At 35.1% G+C, this 20,778-nt stretch overlaps 1 protein-coding gene across 1 annotated transcript in view; it reads right to left on the bottom strand.

Annotated features, from left to right (window-relative positions):
* Positions 1-20,778, bottom strand: part of BBX (BBX high mobility group box domain containing) — a 310,444-nt gene that overhangs the window by 152,940 nt on the left and 136,726 nt on the right. The window contains exon 3 of the mRNA XM_049785679.1: positions 4,920-5,041. The gene's annotated coding sequence lies outside the window, so the exon portion shown is untranslated. The remainder of the gene's footprint in view (positions 1-4,919; positions 5,042-20,778) is intronic.

Here is a 20,778-nt window from a genome sequence, read left to right as displayed (position 1 = left end):
TCATACCCAAACTCTGAACCATTATCTTCCCCTTATTCAACCCTCCTTATCTTATGTTCCTAATTGGGTAGACACCAAGACTGACTTTCTGCCCCAACACCACCATCCAGCTCCTCATTGAATGACACCCTGTCGGTCCCCAGCTCATGCCTATACAAACAACTACAACCAACAAGCCTGTTGACCCATGCTTGGTGGCCCCTCATGCCCCCATCAAACTATGGACTGTTGCATGATACCGGAATCAGCTTCAGCAAAACCCCTAGTTCAAGGACAATATAGGGTTCTGTAATGCCGCAAAACATGTCTCAAACTCAACTATCACCTGTTGTCTTCAAATACCCTTGTTTTCTTTCTTTTTTTTTCTTTTTAAAACATAAAAGGATCACATGTGTCTCTTTTGTATATCTCAGATGTACTCCCTTAATATCTATAACTCTTTTCAAATATCCTCATATAGTGACAATTTTGCCCACTAGATTAGTTATTTGATTGTTTGATTTTCCCCCTGTGAGATCTGTTTTATAAGCAATACTGGTAGAAGAGTAACTCTGTATAGATTTCACGTTTATACCAAGTTACAGGAAATGTTGGACTTTATTCGTTGGCCACCAGATGCACCAACAATATCTTGTGACATTGCTTCTCTTTTGCATAGGCACATTAAAATGGGAAAATAATACATACGCAAACAATTTCTTATCTAACAGAGATGGGAACACAAATTTGGTAATGTAATTAGGCCTTTTACCCTGAACATTGGCATAATGATTTGGCTCAGGCCTCAGAAGAATGGGCATCGCCCACACACACCTGAACTATGGAAACAACAATTGTCTTTAACAGTCCCAGGATCCAAGCCTCTACCAGAGAAGACCTACCACTGCTTTCGCATTGACTTACTCCAAAGAGTACTCCCAACACTCAGGCGACTCAGCAACAGTCTGCATGCAGGGCAGATCGCTCTGCATTTAATGATATGCTGAAACTAGAGGATGCTCCACATCAGCCTGACATCAACGAAAGAAATGCACAGAATCCAGAGTCTTTAAATATAAAAGTCTGATACCAACTATAGCTAAAGTGTGAAAAAGTTTCACTGGGACCTTGAGAATGACTGGAGTTGGATAGACTGGTATGACTGGAACCCAGAGTCTGTCTTACGCCAATAAACTTCTGGGGTGAGGCCTTTTTGTAATCAGGTCAAGGATTTTTTTTTTCCATTTTCTCCATTTTTCTGGACATATGCAAACATTGGTGATTGCCACTATCACACCTTTACTATATTTTTTTTTTTTACTCTTATCCTTTAAGGAAAAAAATACAACTTACTGAACTTAAAAACAAATTACTATAGTAGAATGCCAGTCTCGAATACAGGCAGGGGATGGGAAGGGGGGAGGGGGTAATGTTGCACTGGTGAAGGGGGGTGTTCTAGTTATGACTGTAACCCAAATATGATCATGTTACTTAAATAAAGAAATATATTTAATAAAAAAAAAGAATCCTTGAAACTTCTAATAAAAGCAATGGCAATGCTGGGGAAGTGTGGGAAAGATTTAAAAACACTAGTAAAGTATGTACTGTTGAAATTCTGTGCATGAGAAACCTCTATTAACAGTACTGTAAACTAGTCTCTATCAATAAAAAAATTGTCAAAAAAATAAAATTAATTGGCATACCAAAAAAATGATAACTGGACTGTTTGTGAGAAAAGACCTGAGCGTACCTGAGGGTAAAATGTATCATGAAAAAAGATGGAATGAACTGTCCTACTCATTGTTGCATAACTAGGGGAAGAGGAGGAATAATAAGGAGAGGGTAGACTTCAAGGTTTTGTACTGACCAATGAATGACAGAGTTGCCCAGTGAATGAAACTGGATGTGAAAAGCATTTATGACACTTTCTCAAAGGAAGATAAATGGATTCTTTCTCCAGAACAAATCAAGCTTAAAAAACAAAGGAAGGAAGGGAAGTTCAGTGTACACCATAGTTTCTGGGGTTGTAGTGAGACAATAGTTGGCAGGTCACTCTGACACATTTATGAATGAACCCAAAGCTAGGTAAGGTAGATAGATTCAGACTCTGGTGGTTGTGACCAGATGCCCAGTGAGAAAATATTGTTCATTTCACCTTAAGATATAATACAAAATGTTGAAATTCAAAGGAACCTTACAGACAACATGCCCACCATTCTTGTTTTTAAAAAGCAGAGTGAAGCTCCAGGAAAAAAAAAGTCTGCTGTTTTCCAAAGTTACTCATAAGCAGAAATATTTACAGTATTCAGACTTTGTTCAATGTATTTGTTGAAATTACTGCTGAGAAGAGGGAAAGTATTTCAGTTATACCGTTTCTTTCTTCCTTCAATAAGTATCTGCTGAATTGTAAGAATGCACTATTATGTACATACTTTTCTGGAAAATGTAAAGAAAGTAAATGTGACAGGTAGCTGCAACAAGTTTGACAACAGACAAAAATATTGCAAATAACTAACATTAAGCATCGCTATATACAAATTATAAGAGTTGGAGGAATGCTAAACCTTGGAATGAAATATAACAAGTATTATCAATGCCAAAAGAATCACTGGCAGGGAAAAACACATATAGGTAAAGGACAGAGGAAGGGAGAGAGTGGTAAGTACAAATTGAGGTTTTTACTCAAGCTTTGGGACTTTTGCAATTAAAAGTAGCACATCGATAGGTTAAGTTACCACAGCTGCAGTCTTTTGTGGGTAAGTTACTGCAGCTCGCAGTCTGTCTCAACTCTACTTAAAAAAGAAAAATCCATAAAAAGAACTCTCTTTCTGCCTTTATGTCAGGAAAAGCTCATAATTTCCACTTAACATGAAATACTGCATTATTATGATGTGCAATTCTTGGGAGAATAGTAGTTATTTTCAGTATTGTCTGGATCTAATTGGGTTTGAGAAGAAGTTGCAAGTAACAATTGCAACAAATAAAAGCAGCTACTGGAAAGGATAACATCAATATAAAAACAAAGGTGACTAGTGATATATATATATATTGAATAAGATGGCACTAGGGACAATGAAAATCCAACAAAAATTTTACGTTTTGTTTTGGGGCCACTCCTAGCAATGCCTGGGCTTTATTCCTTGCTCTGTGCTCAGAATTCATTCCTGGAGGTACTCAGGGACCATATGGAATGTAGTTAATGCCTTACTCATGGTACTTTCTCTCTAAATGCTATGGGGTATGTCTACATTTAAAAAGTTCACAAAGAGCCAGAACAACAATTCAGCTCGTAGCATGCGACTTGCCTTACATGTGACTGACTTGGATTGAATTCCCATCTGGCCTCCTGAGCAGTCAGGAGTGATCCCTGAGTGCAGATCCATTAGTAAGCTCTGAGCCCTGCCAGGTGTGGTCTCAAAACAAAACAAAATTAAAAAACAGTAATATATATAATATATACATACACACACAAACACACACACATATATGAGAATGTTGGAGAGAAAGTACAGAGGTTCAGAAGCTTGCCTGACATGCAAGTAATTCTAGTTTGTAACCAGAAATGCACTTTGGTACTCTGAGCACCCGCAAGAGAGACTTCTAAGTACAAAGCCAGCGTAAACCCTGAGCACCACTGATGTGGTCCAATACTCACCCAATAAGTTAATTAAAAGCTGTCAGAAATAACACTATATATTTCACAAGCAGTTGAAAGTTACTTTTTAAGTTTCTCTAAGACACAAATATCTAACATACACTCACAACTTCAGAAAATTAACACTTGTGATACACACTTTTCTTTGAGATACATACTTCATCTTTAGCTTCATCATAAATTTTCTGAATTAATCAAGATTTATTTTTGTCAAGTAGATTGTCCAACATTATACAGCAAGCAGAACTGAGATTCAAACAGTATCTAACACTGTAAACCATAGTGGCACTCATGGTAGGTTGGCAGGTAGGTCTGCATAAGTTACAACAGCGAAGGGCCAGAGAGTGTGCAACAGGTAAGCCATATGTCTTGCAATGTGGATAGGTTAGAGCCCTGGCACTAGCTAATAATCTCCTGAACCCCACAAGGAGTGACAGAGCTCAGAGCAAACTCTTAATCTGTGACCCCCCAAAACAAACAAAAATAAAACTACATGAAAACAAAAACCCACCTGTCAGGCTACTGTTTTCTAAATTAACCTGAGTATTTAAAATGTATCCCTGGATCTTATTCCTTAAGAATTTGTATTTTATGTCACCATACTATTTTGTTACTTCATGATCAAATGTATCCCTCAACTGTATCAATTCAAAACATAGCAACAGATACCAATTATGTGTACAGAAAACCTCAACTTGGCTATCTTTTTCTTTAACTTTAATGTCTCCAAGATTGGAAACAGAAAAGCTCACACTGGTGATAGGCTGAAAGTTAGCACACTCATTTCACTGCATTCCATATTTGAGACTCACAGTTAACAGGTTATGCACTTCTACCTTATCTGTCTTCATCTTTCTTTTCACTCAAACTTCAAAACCTAATTTTAAACTCATACAGGAATCTCAATTTATCTCACATGGTTTTCTCTGTCGTACTCAAAGCCTCTTCAGCACCAATATAACACAGCTCATTTCTATAAGTATCTGTCAGCTTTTTATTTTTTTTTTTTTGGTATGTGCCCCAATCTACATGAGTCATATCCAGAGCAAAGGGGCTAAATGGTAGAAATAATGCCTTGACTGCAAATCCATGTGCCAACTATGTTCCAACATACCACCACAGCAGCAATAAAGGCACACACCCACCCAAAGAAATAACCAAACACAAGAAAAATGCACATATTCATTATAAAGGAGCTACGTCCTAACTCATTCTCCTCCCCGCTAAAACACCATTGGATGCCCTATATATAGTAGAACATCTTAATAAATGCTGATTGACTTACTACAGTGGAACAATTCGTCTCTGGTTTTTCTCAAAATCCCAGTGAGTCAGTCCTTCATATCTATAAACATGCTGGAGATGATACCAGGTACTGCTAGAGGCTTGGGGTCTTCCTGAAGGTGCCTGGGACAAGAAAAACACAGAGAAAAGACCAAAGACAGTCAGGAGAAACACACAGAGAGAGAGAACATGAAAATAAACAAAGAACAGAATTAAAGACTGAGAGAAGTAAGAGTCAGGAGTTATAGAGAGATGTAGCAGCCAAAGACACTCAGAGACAGGAAGGAAGTTAGCAATATGAACTCGGGTTTTGATTTGGAAACCATATTTTGTGTACTATTTACTTATGTAATAAGGTATCCCCATATCACTGTTTATGGCATAAACCAGCCATTTCGATGTTCTTTCTAGGACTATATCTTTACCCTAAACTTCAACTCTACATAGTGTTGGAGAAACATAAATACAAATTCTAAAAACAAACTGCTATGAATAAAAATTATTTTTCCACTTATTCAATTAAGGAACGATTACTTCGAAGAAATATGACTTGCCTAGGATCACAAGCAAGGACATGGTATTTGGGGGTCCCCGATCCTCTAAATTCAAAATCTGGTCCATTTTCTGATAAACTAAGATATCTCTTAAGACATTAATCATAAATAACGCCAAATTAATTTTTATGAAATTCATCTGTACACTGAAGATAAATTTATCTATTGGGGCTTAGTATATTCTTGGTATACTTATTATTGTAGTTTATCTCAATTTCATTTATTTTAAAACTTTATCAGAAGAAAATAGAATATGCTAGAACAGAAAAGTTTCAAAGAAATGAAGTCACCAATTGATAAATTGCTGGCAAAAATTTCAAAGACTAAAGAGAGAATAAAGGGACTACAGTGCTTGTTTTGCATAGTTTGATTTCTTATTCCACATATGGTCCCTGAGCTTGAAGCAAGAAATAGCGCCTGAGCACTGCCATATGTGCCCCAAACTTGTGCCCACTCCAAAGTTCAAGTTAATTCATTGCTTTCATGACTTTCTAATTTAAAAGACTTAATAATTCAATAATTTTAGCTGAAAGATAAAAAAATGTTTTACATTCCTAAGAATTCATACATCTATGTACTAGTAACCTTGGCTCCAACTTTTTTATCTTACAGTATCTCACCCAATATCTGTACTGACATTCAATTTCGAGTGCTACATAAGGTAGAATGATTTAATGTACCACTTTTGTAAGCCTTACTATTTTCTCCTAAAACTCTTCAAAATAATCATGCCCTTTGAAAGCTATCAACAAAATTACCAGGAAAGCTCCTTTGATACAAGTACATCTTATTGGATTTTGCATTAAGACAAGACAATAAGAATATAAAGAGTCTTCTATTAAACTGCTTGTTTTTCTCATGTTTAGCAATTTTTAAACCAGAAATTTTCAAGTAAGTCCTAAAATACAGTACTGTTCTGCCCTCTAGTGACTGGCTAGGTTTTACTAATTACTTGCTTTTTAAAATAGTTTTTTAAAGCAATAAAACGTTGAAATACATATGAGATAGCTGTTTGCAACATCTTGAATTAAAAACAGAGTATTGTTGACTTTTAAAAAAATCACTAAAAACATGATTAATTTCTTGAACATATATACTTGAATCTCAAATGTATCAGACTTGTGTGTTTACATACAATAAATTTAAACAATACATCTTTAATATAAGTAAATTTAAAAGGAGAACTGAGCACTTGGTGATACTTAACATACAGTATGGTGATGTGTAATAAAGCCAGAATTCTACATACTACCAGAACTAGAATTTCAGCTCTGCCATTTATTAGTAATGTAACTTAAGACAGATCATTAAATTCTTCTGCTTCAGAATCCTTATCTAAATAACATGAATAAAAGAAGGCATACCTACCAAGAGCAGTATGTTTTTATATCTTTTTTGATAATTTAGTGACACAAATATGGGAATTTGTCAAAACTCAGACTTAAACTACATTTAAGATGCTAGTTTCACTACAAATAAATATTACATCACGAGAAATAAAACTTGCACGTAACTACTGAGTCTTGGTCAAGAACATGCATGTGAGATAATTAAAGCGATACAATGGCTTCTATAATATTTTTAAAATGCATCAGAAAAGGAAGTAGCTATGGATATATTATAAATTATAAATATGAAAGCGAAATGTTAATGGCCAAATATGATTGTTATTATATTAAGTATGCAATGATGTATGTTTGAATGTTTTGCAATAAAATATTAGCAGTAAATATATTTCATATGCTTGAAGTTAATATGGCATGTATGCAATATTTTTAAGAGAAATGTCTGAGAGTCAATGATATTATGTGATAATATGGTTAAGCATAATGAAAATGAATGAAATTCATCTTCACTAGGAAGAAAACAATAATAAAATAATGGGAAATAGTTAGCATTGATTATGTTAAAACTTAAATTTCATATACATCATGTAACTGGAGGGTCTTTGAAAATCAAAAAGAAATGATCTGAATTTTGGTTCTCTTAATTAGTCAAAATGTTTAGAAGATTTAATTTAAATGTTTCAAACCTCAGTTCTCTTGTGCATAACATGGGAACTACGATGCTTACATCTAATTGTTACTGCACATATACAAAAAAATGAAAGAAAATTAGCATATAAGATGGAAACATTGACAAATGCAGTGAGTCTTAAATCTCTTACAAATATTTTAGAGAGATGAAATCAAAAGTAACTGTTTATTTGATTCTGTCTTAGAAATTTAATGTGTAACTGGTCTTACAAGTTTGAATAGCTATTAGACTAGTAGACCTTAAAGTTTCACTGTACTCAGTATTAGAGAAAAGGCAAAGGAATTTAACAATTATTCCTCTGTAATACAAATTATATTGAGTACAAATACTACAATGGAGGCACTTAGGTAGTCTCTTTATGAATGATAAATTACAAAAAGATATTTCAACTCAAAGGAAACGATATTAGCACCTGGATAAGTTTTGGTGTGAAACAATCTAGTAAATCTACATTTACAAAATGTGAGTTCTATGCTCCCAGGGTATAGATATAAATCATTATAGATCACTCTATGAACACATATAGTTTGAGCCAAAGATAGACTCAAGAACTTTACCACAAAGAGCTAGCTATTCCTTGACCACTCTACATAAACTGCTTTCTCCTAAAGACCGCTGAATCACATAACACAACAACTTTAGTAGGTATTTAGGTGTCTCTCTGTGCTTCTCAACATTTTTGTTGAAAATTCTTTTCCATACTCCTGAACATAACTCCTTAAACTCTAGTGCATCCCTCACCACAGTTCTGAACATGGTTACTCAAAGAGAGTTAAAATGAAAAAAAAAAATGTTACTGATATTGTTTATAAGAAACCAGTTGCATTAATTTATGTGCATTTGAATAAAATTACTAGAACTAAACAGTAAATATTTTCACAGAGGTAACATCTTCTACAGTAAAATGCTCTTTGTTGGATCATTTAATTCTGAAATGTTAAATCCAGTGATGTAAAGTAAAGGAAATTTTACTTTTGTATTTTAGCATATAGAAAAGTTAAGTTTTTTAAGTTTTATAAAGTCTTGATCATTATCGGGTTTAAATAATTTTAAAGAAATAGTTGGCATACTCTCAAATTCCTTAAAAATACATCATATGGGACTAGAGAGGTAACTTAATGGTAGAGGATATGTGAGATTCTGGGTTAAATCCCCAGCACTGACAATGTGGAGAGAGTAAAATATTAAAAGGGCCTGGGATGTAAAGCTCAGCAGCTGAGCACTTATCCTGCTTGGAACTCAAGTGGCAGAGGGCATGTCTAAAATACTCAAAGCTCTGAGTTCAATCCCTACACTGAATGGTTTCTAAGTAACACCAGATGTGGTCCCTAAAAAAAGAAAAATCTTTAAAGAAAATTTACTGCTATTTTGTTTAAATAATTCTTGTTTCAGTGATAATTTTGTTAATGCCAAGAGCATGAAGCAATAAGATTATGGAAATAGAAACCTCTAAACATTTTATTTTTTAAGCTCTTATTGAGAAAGCAAATCAAGTCATACTTTTATGACTGATGGTTATATAGAAAATAGTTTAAGCTATGTAACAATTTAAATAATGTTATTTTCTGCCAATTTAAAGAAAATCCTTGGGGCTGAGTGATAGCACAGTGGCAAAGTATTTGCCTTGCATGTGGCAGATCCGGGAGTGACTCCTGAGTAGAGAGCCAGGAGTAACCCTTGAGTGATGCTGGGTGTACCCCCCCCCCCAACAGGAAATCCATGTTGTATTCAATAAGTACTAACAAAGCTGTGCAATTTTTGTGCCAGACATTTTCCTTGTCATAAGTATAAATAATACCTGAAATTAAAAAGCAAAGGAAAAAAAAGCCAAAAGCCACTTTTGACCTTTTGTTTTATTGTTTAGTTTAGAACCTTTTTTTTTTTAATTTTTTTGGGTAACAACCCCTAGGTCTGCACTCTTGGATCATTCTAGGGCTCCGAGTAACATAAGTGAGCCAGGATTCAGATCTGGGTTCTCTGTGTGCAAGGCAAATTCATGATCTCCTGTACTATCTCAGGGGCTCAAATACTTTTTATTGTGTCTCTGTCATATGCTGGATGGGAACTGAAACTTTCAGCACTTTTAATCATTTTAACATTTTATCATTAATATTTATGCTATTTCACAGGTAAAACTAACTTTCCTGCTCTAATAAACAGCTGAATTTAAATTTAGCTGGGTAAATTGGGCTCCAAAGAGAAAATAAAATGAATAAGTAAATGTGATTTATATCATTTATCACCCCTAAGTAAATCTCTACATTTCTGCCTATCAATACTATCCAATGCTATTCTACACAACACCTAAAAGATGTTCATCACTGATTCTCTGAGAAGTAATGCCAGGCACTATGAAATTGATAATTTAGCATCAAGAGTAATGTTTATACACATTAGAAGGAAAAGTTCGAAAACTCCCCTGTGCCCCATAAGATGCATTATAAACTCTAATAATTGGTAAATGATGCTATACTTTTACAACTGAGTAAAAACTCAAAGAAGAAAGATAACTGACAGTTGACATCAAAAAAATAATTATAAGGGCTGGAGCTGTGGCACAAGTGGTAGGGCGTTTGCCTTGTACGCGCTAACCTACGACAGACCGTGGTTAGATAAATTTGCATTCCATATGGTTCCCCAAGCTAGGAGTGATTTCTGAGCGCATAGCTAAGAGTAATTCCTGAGCATCACTGAGTGTGGCCCAAAAAAACAAAATATAAATAAAAATTATAACAGGGCAATTAGAATATATTTGCTTTTCTAAAATTCATCAACTTAAAAATAAAAACAACTGAACTTTGAAATCTAAAAACTTCATGTGTTAATTTCACAAAATGAGCTTTAAGATGAGCTGCATGCTTCAACAAAAGGTAGCCAAGCAACTGCTAAGCAAGACATTTGATATTTAAAATGAAAATTAATAGCAATTTTTTTTTGTTTTTTTGGGCCACACCCATTTGATGCTCAGGGGTTACTCCTGGCTAAGCACTCAGAAATTGCCCCTGGCTTGGGGGGACCATATGGGACGCCGGGGGATCGAACCTTCCTTGGCTAGCACTTGCAAGGCAGACACCTTACCTCTAGCGCCACCTCGCCGGCCCCAATCAATAGCAATCTTTAAGAAAAAAATTCTCTATTCTGGAACTATAGAGAGAATACAGAGGGCAGGATGCTTCCCAAGAACATATTTATTAGCAGTTCACATTCGATCAGTATGGTCCCTCAAGCATTACCAGGAGTGATCCTAGGGAGCAAAACCAGGAGTGATCCCTGAGTGCAGAGTTAGGAATGATCCCTGAGCATCACCAGGACCACCATTGTGGTCCCCAAACAAGCAAAAAGAAAACTTCTCGATTTCCTTTTATAATTCGCAAACTAATGTTTAAAGTAACTCCAAAACTGCTGAAAACAGTAGGCAAAGTTTATATCAGGTCTTAGATATTCACCATTATCTGGGTGATAGGATAAATGTGTCTATACTATTATGCACAAAGATACACCTCCTCTGTTTTCTAAATTTCACTGTCACTCTCCTGCGGAGATTTTTCATTATGATTAGTGTGACATATCTGAAATGCATTAAGCAATAATCACTATAAAAATCAGTTTGATGGGCCAGAGACATAGCACAGCGGTAGGGCCTTTGCCTTGCATGTGGCTGATCTGGGAGGGACCTGACTCGGTTCGATTTCCAGTATCCATATTGTCCCCCAGCCTGCCAAGGGCGATTTCTGCCTACAGAGCCAGCTGAGCATCCCTGAGCACCACTGGGTGTGGCCCAACAACCAATCAGTCAATTAATCAATCAACAAAGTCTTTTTTAAATAATCAGTTTGTTTTTAATTATAAACTATGATTACAATATAGTTGCTCTCAGTCTGTCTACCTGCTTCTAGGTATATGCTACTCTATAATCACAAAACCTTAATGCCCTAAAACACTCTTCGGAAAGCAACAATTCTGCCATGAAGAGACAAGAGTAAGGGCTAGAGAGATAATTAATAAAAAGGGTTAAAACACTTATCTTGTATAGAGCTGGGTCCAATTCAGTCACTGGCACTGTATATGGCCCCTTACCTTACCACTTCCCTCTTGAACTGGGAAGATTTTATTCAAATTAATGAAATGATCATTAATATCAATGGAGTACTGAACTGATAAAATGTGAATTATTCTATGTTCACCAAATTTTTTTGAACAACTTTCATTCACCGTACACTGCATCTAGACTTGGGGCATACAGCCATGAATGAACATATAGAATTTCTAGTGTAAACTTACAAGTTTCTTAGCTACGTGAAATGGTTATATAAAAAAATGCATGCATACACTCATATATTCAAACACCTACAAATGTAACAATCCTGTGTACATATTTTATACTAATATGTACAGAAATTTTGAGAAATGCCTATTAGATTCAATTTATGGGGAAAATGCATGTCAACATAACAGAAATCAAAGATAATACAGAATCCAGTATAAAATAATTCCGTGTGTATTACAGTATAAAATTACTTATAACGTACACATTCCTAAAGTAAAATCATACCTGAACATACTGTCCTTAACTAGTAAACTTCATAATCAATAGACAGTTGAAGACATAAATGTGCTGGATATACACAGCACAAACAAAACTTTTTAAAATATTCAATATGTAGAAGTTTTTGAATTTAAGTCATTCATAAATAACTTTAAAATGAGACTGAAATCAAAACAAAATGTTAAGATACCTTTTAATCAATTCTACTATTATTTATCAAAGTTGGCCCATGCTTTCATCTTTGATCAATTAAAATATCTTACTAACAAATTTAAAGTTATTTTTATACAATTGTTTAATTCTCAAAGATTTATTGTACCTTTCAGCTATATTTAGTTTTCCATATCATATCACTAGATCTTTTTTTTGTTTTTGTTTTTGTTTTTGGGCCACACCCGGCAGTGCTCAGGGGTCACTCCTGGCTGTCTGCTCAGAAATAGCTCCTGGCAGGCAAAGGGGACCATATGGGATACCGGGATTCGAACCAACCACCTTTGGTCCTGGATCGGCTGCTTGCAAGGCAAACGCTGCTGTGCTATCTCTCCGGGCCCAGATCACTAGATCTTAAGATCAAATCACTAGCACTTAACACTTGTTCAAGTAATATAGAACATAGTTTTAATTGTCCAAATATAAAACTCAGTTATGACATCTCGACATCAGTATGATCTAGTTTACCCACCACCAATCCCAAATGTGTATCAACTGGCTGAATTTGTAGACTAGCTACTATTTTCAAATATAAAAATTGAACTATACAAACAATGAATAATTGTATTTATATTACTTGGAAAATCTAAACAACCTTTCTACCAAGTGAGTTAATAGAAACACGAAGGGGAAAGAAAGGAAAGAAGAAAAAAATGGTATAAAAAGAGATTTAGAATTTCTTGACTTCTGTTCTATTTTATTGCTGAAACACTTCTTAAAAATTGTGCAGTGCTGGATTAATCCATATATGTGTATGTGAAATACACATATACATAAATATACAGTCACTGCTAAGCTGTTTCTTATTTTTTATAATAATAATTTTTATTTTGACCAAAGTGGACTACATATCTTTCACAGTAACCATTTAAGATGCACTAACTAATCGTTTAAGATGCACTAACACTGACTTCTTACCCCACCCTTATTTCCCTGATAATTTTAAATTTCAGTTATTTATTTATTCAATCATTCATTTGCAGTACTAGGAATCTAATCTAGGGTTTTACACATGCAAAACAAATGCTCTCCTGCTGAGTCAAACTGCAAACTATTTTAAATGAACAATCTTTTCTTTTTGACTTACCAAAACCTTAAGTATGTGCTATTTCCCTGTTTGAATTACAATTGATTCAAAACTTGAAAGAATAATAACTTAAAGATATGTGAATTGGCTTGATAGATTAAAGTGAGCAGAATCAGATATGACCCCTAAGAGTAATGGTCTTCTTCCTCAAACTAATTTTCAAAACATTTTATTCCTAAATAACTAACACACATGAAACTCAATTTTTACAATGATTCAATACCTACATTATACAAATCACTCTTATTTTCAACTTCTAAGATTTGATTCTTGTAAGAAACTCAAGTTTCATGTACAATGAATTCAAAAGCAGGGAAAATATGAATTCAATAATTTTAAATTCTTTCTACCTCCAAGAATCAAAGATACTTTTAGAATGTTAACTGGGTTTTCTTCTTTATAAATTAAATAACATAGAAATTATTCTAACTTCCACTTTTCTCTTAGGAACAGAAAAATAATTACTCCTGAATTATTCATTCTCATATTTCTGTATTATTCATATCAATATTAAGATCACAGTTAATGTACTTAAGGTTAGACTTTTTTGGGGACGGGAGTAGACCTAGAAATGTTAAGTTAGGAAAGATTAAGATCTTAAGAGTGGGGTCATTATCTCATACAGCTAGTGTAATTTTAAGAGATGCTAACACTTTCTGTGTAGTGGCACAGAAGAAAGGCAGAGAATGAATGATATTGCATGAAGGTGGCTGTCCACAACCCAAGTAAAAAGTTCTCCCCAGAAATAGAATTTGCTAGCAACTTGATTACAGACCTTAAAACTCTTGAGCAATGAGAAGATACAGATTTGTATAAAACATCAAGCGTAGAATACTTTATTATGGAAGCCCAAGAAGTTTATAAAATATCAAAAGATGAAAAACATATTTTTGAAAATTGTATATGCTTGACAAATTTAAAGTAACTAATAGATACTAACCTATGGTCCCAAATCATTTGTCTATATCTGCATATAACCTAAAGAAATAAAATAATCACTGTAGAAACAAAATGAAATGTAGAATCAAGTAAGGAAACATCACTATACTATGCCAGATTATATATATATATATATATATATATAGAGAGAGAGAGAGAGAGAGAGAGAGAGGGAAGTCTTAAAAAAGTCTAATGATTAAACCATGACCAGAAAACAGTAATATAATATTTTGTAACAGAAATGTTAATTCTATTAAAATTGAATATGGTTTACTATACACAGTGAAAATTTCAAAATTATATAAAATTTATTGGAAACTGATTTCATTCATCTTCAGAATGAAAGTCATGTATTCAGATTTGGCAATCATTTTGCCCTTAATATTTCTAGATTCTATGGCAAGAAATGAATTACTATATCATATGATAATACAGTTTTACCTTGTATTTTCTCTAAGTGATAAAGGCAAAATTCTTGTAATTCTCAGAATTACTAAAGACTACATAATTTTAATTTTGAAAGCTTTAAAATGGTAGAAGTGTGAAGCATATTTAAAAAAATCGTATACATTAACATATATGTAAGATACATATTGTACCAAGTTACTACTAAAGTCAATCCAGTCATGAACTTTGACCACATTATTTAAAAACTTATCATTTCTTGAGTGCTTTTCATGTATCTGGCACTATATCAAGTACCAAAAATAAAATTCTCATTTAATTACTGTTATACCAAAAGATAGAGTTTTTACCCCATAATAGAACCACAAGTTTCAGAGAAGATAACCACACTTTTAAAAAAAAAAATGAAAATAGCCAGATTTAAGATTTATACTTAATTACATAAAGGTATAAGAACGCTCCTTTCTCTCAAAATTGAGAGAAATTATAAACTATTAAACTGTTAGTCATTAGGACAGCCAACACTTAAGTAGAAGAGATTATATAGGGGCACAAATACCAAGAAACAGGGATCACTAAAATGACCCATCAAGAACAGGCTTAATGACATTGAGACTAAAGGCATCTTCAAGGAGGAAACATCACTGTCTAAACAAGTGGAAGAAGAGATAGACAAATATTAAGTTGAGAAGCTTCTGCACCTCAAAGGAAATGGTAACTAGGATACAAAGGCCACCACAGAATGGGAGAAACTACTCATCCAATACTCATCAGTTAAGGAACTAATATCTAAGATATACAAGGTACTGACAGAACTTAACAACAACAACAACAACAATCTAACATCATCAAAAAATGGGGAGAAGGAGGACCAGACCAGTTGGCGCAAGCGGTAGGGTGTTTGTCCTGCATGCGCTAACCTAGGATGGATTCCCTGGTGTCCCATATGGTCCCCCAAGCCAGGAGCGATTTCTAGAGCATAGCTGGGAGTAGCCCCTGAGCGTCAATGGGTGTGGCCCCCAAATCAAAACCAACAAAAAAAAAATTGGGGAGAAGAAACGAACACATACTTCCTCAAAGAGGAAATACAAATGACCAAAAGGCACAAGTGCTCCACATCACTAACCATCAGGGAGATACAAATCAAAACAACAATAAGGTACCATCTCACGCCACAGAGACTGGCACACATCACAAAGAACAAGAACAATCAGTGCTGACAGGGATGTGGGGAAAAAGGACCTCTCATTTACTGCTAGTAGGAACGCCATTTAGTCCAGCCTTTATGAAAACAGTATGGAGATTCCTCAATAAACTGGAAATTGAGCTCCCATCTGATCCAGCTATACCACTCGGAAGGATATACCTGAGGAACACAAATCACAATACAAAAATGTCTTCTGCGTACCTATATTCATTGGAGCACTATTTACAATAGTCAGAATTTGGAAGCAGGCTGGAAAGATAGCATGGAGGTAAGGCATTTGCCTTGCATGCAGAAAGACAGTGGTTCAAGTCCCAGCATCCCATCTGGTCCCCTGAGCCTGCCAGGAGCAATTCCTGAGCATAGTCAGGAGTAACCCCTGAGTGCTGCTGGGTGTAACTCAAAAACCGAAAGAAAAAAAAAAAAAGAAATTAGAAACAACCCAGATACCCAACAAGGCTAAAGAAACTGTAGTACACATATGCAATGGAATACTATGCAGCTGTCAGGAAAGATGAAGTCATAAAATTTTCCTATACATGGATAGACATGGAAACTATTATGATGAATGGAATAGGTCAGAGGGAGAAAGATCAACACAGTCTACCTATTGTCTATCTATATTATTTATCTAGATATCTTTATATAGATATTTATTTATATATCAATCAATATCTATCTCTCTCTATAGACTATAGTCTCACTCACCTATGAGATTTAAGAAAAACAAGACATTAATTTAATAATACCCAGAGACAATAGAGATGAGTGCTGAAAGGGCTGGCCAATGGTATCAAGCTTTCCACTAAGAGTGGTGTGTGCATTAGAAAAATAACTACATGGGCCCGGAGAGATAGCACAGCAGCATTTGCCTTGCAAGCAGCCGATCCAGAACCAAAGGTGGTTGGTTCGAATCCCGGTGTCCCATATGGTCCCCTGTGCCTGCCAGGAGTTATTTCTGAGCAGACAGCCAGGAGTAAGCACTGAGCACCGCCGGGTGTGGCCCAAAACCCCCCCCCAAAAAAGAAAAATAACTACACTAACAACTACCATGTTAATAGTAGTGAGTGAGATAACTAGTATGCCTGTCTTGAAACAAGGCAGAAGATGGGGGGGGGGGGGCGGAGAATGGGAGGTATTAGTGGTGGGAAGGGTGCATTGGTGAAGGGGGGTGTACTTTCTATGACTGAAACCCAACCACAAACATGTTTGTTATAATGGTGCCTAAATAAATATATTAATATAAAAAGAAAATACGGTTATAAATACACAGATTTTAAATCACCTTCATCCACACAGTCTAAGTAGTCTGTTGTGTAATGTCTAAAGAATTCAATAAAGGCAGAGAACTTCTATGTTTCTAGAAGTTTCCTAAGAGCCTTTAAAAAAGCATCAATACAATGTCACTTTTAATGAATCAGACCTCAGCAGTGAGCCCTAAAATAACCTCCAGGAACACTGTTGCTAACCTCCCTGTATTGGCTGCATTCCTTCTCTTTAGACTGGTTCTTAAAATTGGTGTTATATAGAAATAGTTGGCTATAATTACAATTAAAATTATATTATTACTAGAATAAAATCAAAGTACCCCATTTCTGGTTCTCTTTCTCTATCATATTATCTATGATTTGTCAACATTCAGTTACCTATTAAGATAGGTAAGAAATGAATATGATTACAATTCATTCCCATCCCAAAATATATACAAACTACAGAGTCCTCCAGTTTGCAATAATTTAAATTCATTTAAAAACTACTTATTTATTCTTAATAATGAGGCATAATCTAGTTGTTTAAAAGATGAGCCTGATAGTTTGTATTCTAGGTTCACTTTTCTGCTTTGTTGCATGAGTTTCATTGAGCCTTTCTGAAAATAATCATGCATGTTCAACTCGTATATAGTTCTTTTTGTGTAGTAAACCCAAAACAAATAACTTTATTGCAATTGTCATTTTATCCTCTTTTCATTATCTTTGTAATGTATTATCCATGTCTCTTATGTATTGTAGTTATTTAGCCAATCAGCTATACTTGTAACTGGCAAAATCACCTATACTTGTAACTGGCATTCTTAAATCCAGAATTTATGTCTCTATAATATAACTTTCCTTAAAAAGCAGTACAGAAGGAGAAAAATGGTAACCAAGTCACCATCTTCTCATTGGCATTCAAATTGTATTGATATTTAAATGTCCCTGTAAACAGACATAATCTAATGCACATAGTTTTTTACTATGTTTATAATCTTACACAATGTCATTCAGAGGAATAGTTTAGCGGCCTCATATTTATGCTCATATCATAAATGCAACATTCAATTATATGCTTACTGAAGTATTTTAAACATTTTAGAGATTTAGCAACTTAAGAGTATGTTAAAATAATAGTTTAATGTTTTCAAATTAGATAGCCTCAAGTCCTGAGAACTGTAAATAAAAAACTTAATTTTCACTTTATTTTACAACACATATTTTATAACTTGATTCAATATAGTGAAGATATTATCATAGTCATTGCATTTGGGTCAGAGATTGAGAAAACCATACATTAAGTATTTGTGATTAAAATGAAAATATAGGGCTGGAGAGACTAGTATAGGGGTTAAGGAAATTACCTTGGTTGATCATGGTTTGATCCCTGGAATATCTTATAATCCTCTGAGCATTGTCAGAAATCCCCTGAGCACTGAACCAGGAAAATGCCATGAGCCCTGATGTCTGTGTTCTCTAAACAATAAATTTATTTATTAACTTATTTATTTATTAAACACTTAATTTTATTGAATATTTTAATATCTCTTGAGTTTCAATTTGATATAATTTGTCACATATATTTATTATAAAATCTCAACTTACTGGTTATTTTCATATTCAAAAGACTTCCAAGATGCCATTATAATTGTCTCCGTATTTTTAATAAGGGTCTTGGGGGTACGTCCTAAGCAGGGCTCAGGGGAGCTTAAGACCATATACACTGTGGTTGACAGTTCAGTCAGATGTTTAAATGCCCTGGCCCAATGATGCAGTCCTAGACCCGGTATTGCAGAAGGCCACCAGGGCCACCCTAAAAATATTTAGGGAGAGGGAAGGCAGTGCTGTGATCAAACTTGCATCCCAGATGCCCCTCATCCTTAAGTCAGTTCCCTATCACTTACCTTTTTAATAAGTTTTTTAAAACTTCATAGTGCTTTGATTACTTTTATTTCCAAATAGTGCCTGGTATCAAAACCTAAACCTTACACATATAAAGCATCTATTCTACAATGAAACCAACACCTCACCCATTCCATTTTATTTGTTAAGTTTCTTTTTGGTTGTTGGTGGAGATGGAAGTTATCATCCAACAATGCTAGGGGCTTTTGAAAGTTTAGTGTACAAAACCAGACCACAGAGACTGTGTGTGCAATCTGTCATCCTTACCCAGAACGGCACCAGCAACACAGTATGACACCATACGTTTTTGTATGGACACAGTAAAGAAAGGGAAAACCATAGACACAGAAGCAAGATCTTATCTTCTAGGGATAAGAACTCACACTTTTTATAGCAGAAGGGTGCCTCCCATGCTGAACATGTGTCATGTGGATACAACAAAGTATCCAGGAGATTGGACAGCGTTAGTCCAATCCCAAACCCCAATTCCCAGACATAGAACTGATACAGCTCCAGGCAGCACCACCAGGAACTAAGCTCCATTGGGAGATTTATAACACTGCTCTGGCACCAACTTGTGCCAGTTTTGATATGACAAACGGGAAAGGACAACTTGACCTAAGACCAGTTTGTCCTATCACATCACCTAACACTAAATGGAAATCAGAAGAGGTATCGTCCTTTGAACTGTGAAAAATAAGAGCACCAACAACAGAAAACTGACTTTGACAACCGTGACTGAACACAACCTATCTTGGGACCAATAAGAAAAACCCTACCCTAGGCCGTAGCCCAGGAATCCAACAACAACAACAACAACAAGATGTCTTATTGTAGAGGCCCAACTTGGACAACAGAGACTGAGCAGAACCTTTGGATCCATAATATCTTATGCTTCGGCTTAGGGACTGAACGAAAACAGGGAACAAGTGTTACAGAAGACTGAACATAACAATGGTGATGGATAGGAACCTCTAGAACCGTAAAGACTCTATTCTAGACCCTGACGTATAATCTGAGCAAATACCGCTAAGTGGATTGATTTTCTCACACACACAACTGAGAGGAAACTTTCCTGGCACCACAAAAAAGACTTTGGGATGGGGTAATGAGTATATATGGAGCCAGGGGTTGATCCCATGATGGTATGCTTCAAGAATGGAGAAACCCTGAATCTCTTAGGCCACGGGAATTCCCTTTCTTCCCCAATGCTTACTGTTCCTATGCAAAAAAAAAAAAATGGTGGGAAAGCCAAACCCTGCCACTCCAGCACCCCTATTTTTCTTGTTTTGTTTTGATTTGTTTTTGACTTTATTTTTCCTTATCTTTTTTCTTCCACTTTTCTCTTTCTTTTTCACTCTTGTGGTTATTATTTGGTGATTTTTTTTTTTTTATTTACCGGGTGCATATTTTTTTCTTTTTCTCTTCCATTTTTTTTCCTCTCTTTCTTTTTTTGGTAGTTGTTACCAATTTTTTTTCTCCCTTTTTCTTATCCTTTTTAATCTCCAATGATGGTGGAATGGATGCTCAATCTACAACAAACTGTAAAGTGGAGACCAGTTGCACTAGCATTCTGGGGGGTAACGGAGGGAGATATGGGATACATCCTGGGAACAGGGGTGGAGGGAGGACAGCACTGGTGGTGGGACTGCCCCTCATTCATTGTCACTATGTACCATAAATGATGCAGTTAAAGATTTGTAATGCAGTTTGGTCACAATAAAAA

Source organism: Suncus etruscus, chromosome 13 (genome assembly GCF_024139225.1).
Source record: "Suncus etruscus isolate mSunEtr1 chromosome 13, mSunEtr1.pri.cur, whole genome shotgun sequence".
Taxonomy (NCBI): Eukaryota; Metazoa; Chordata; class Mammalia; order Eulipotyphla; family Soricidae; genus Suncus; species Suncus etruscus.
This window is presented reverse-complemented; position numbering and strand designations above follow the sequence as displayed.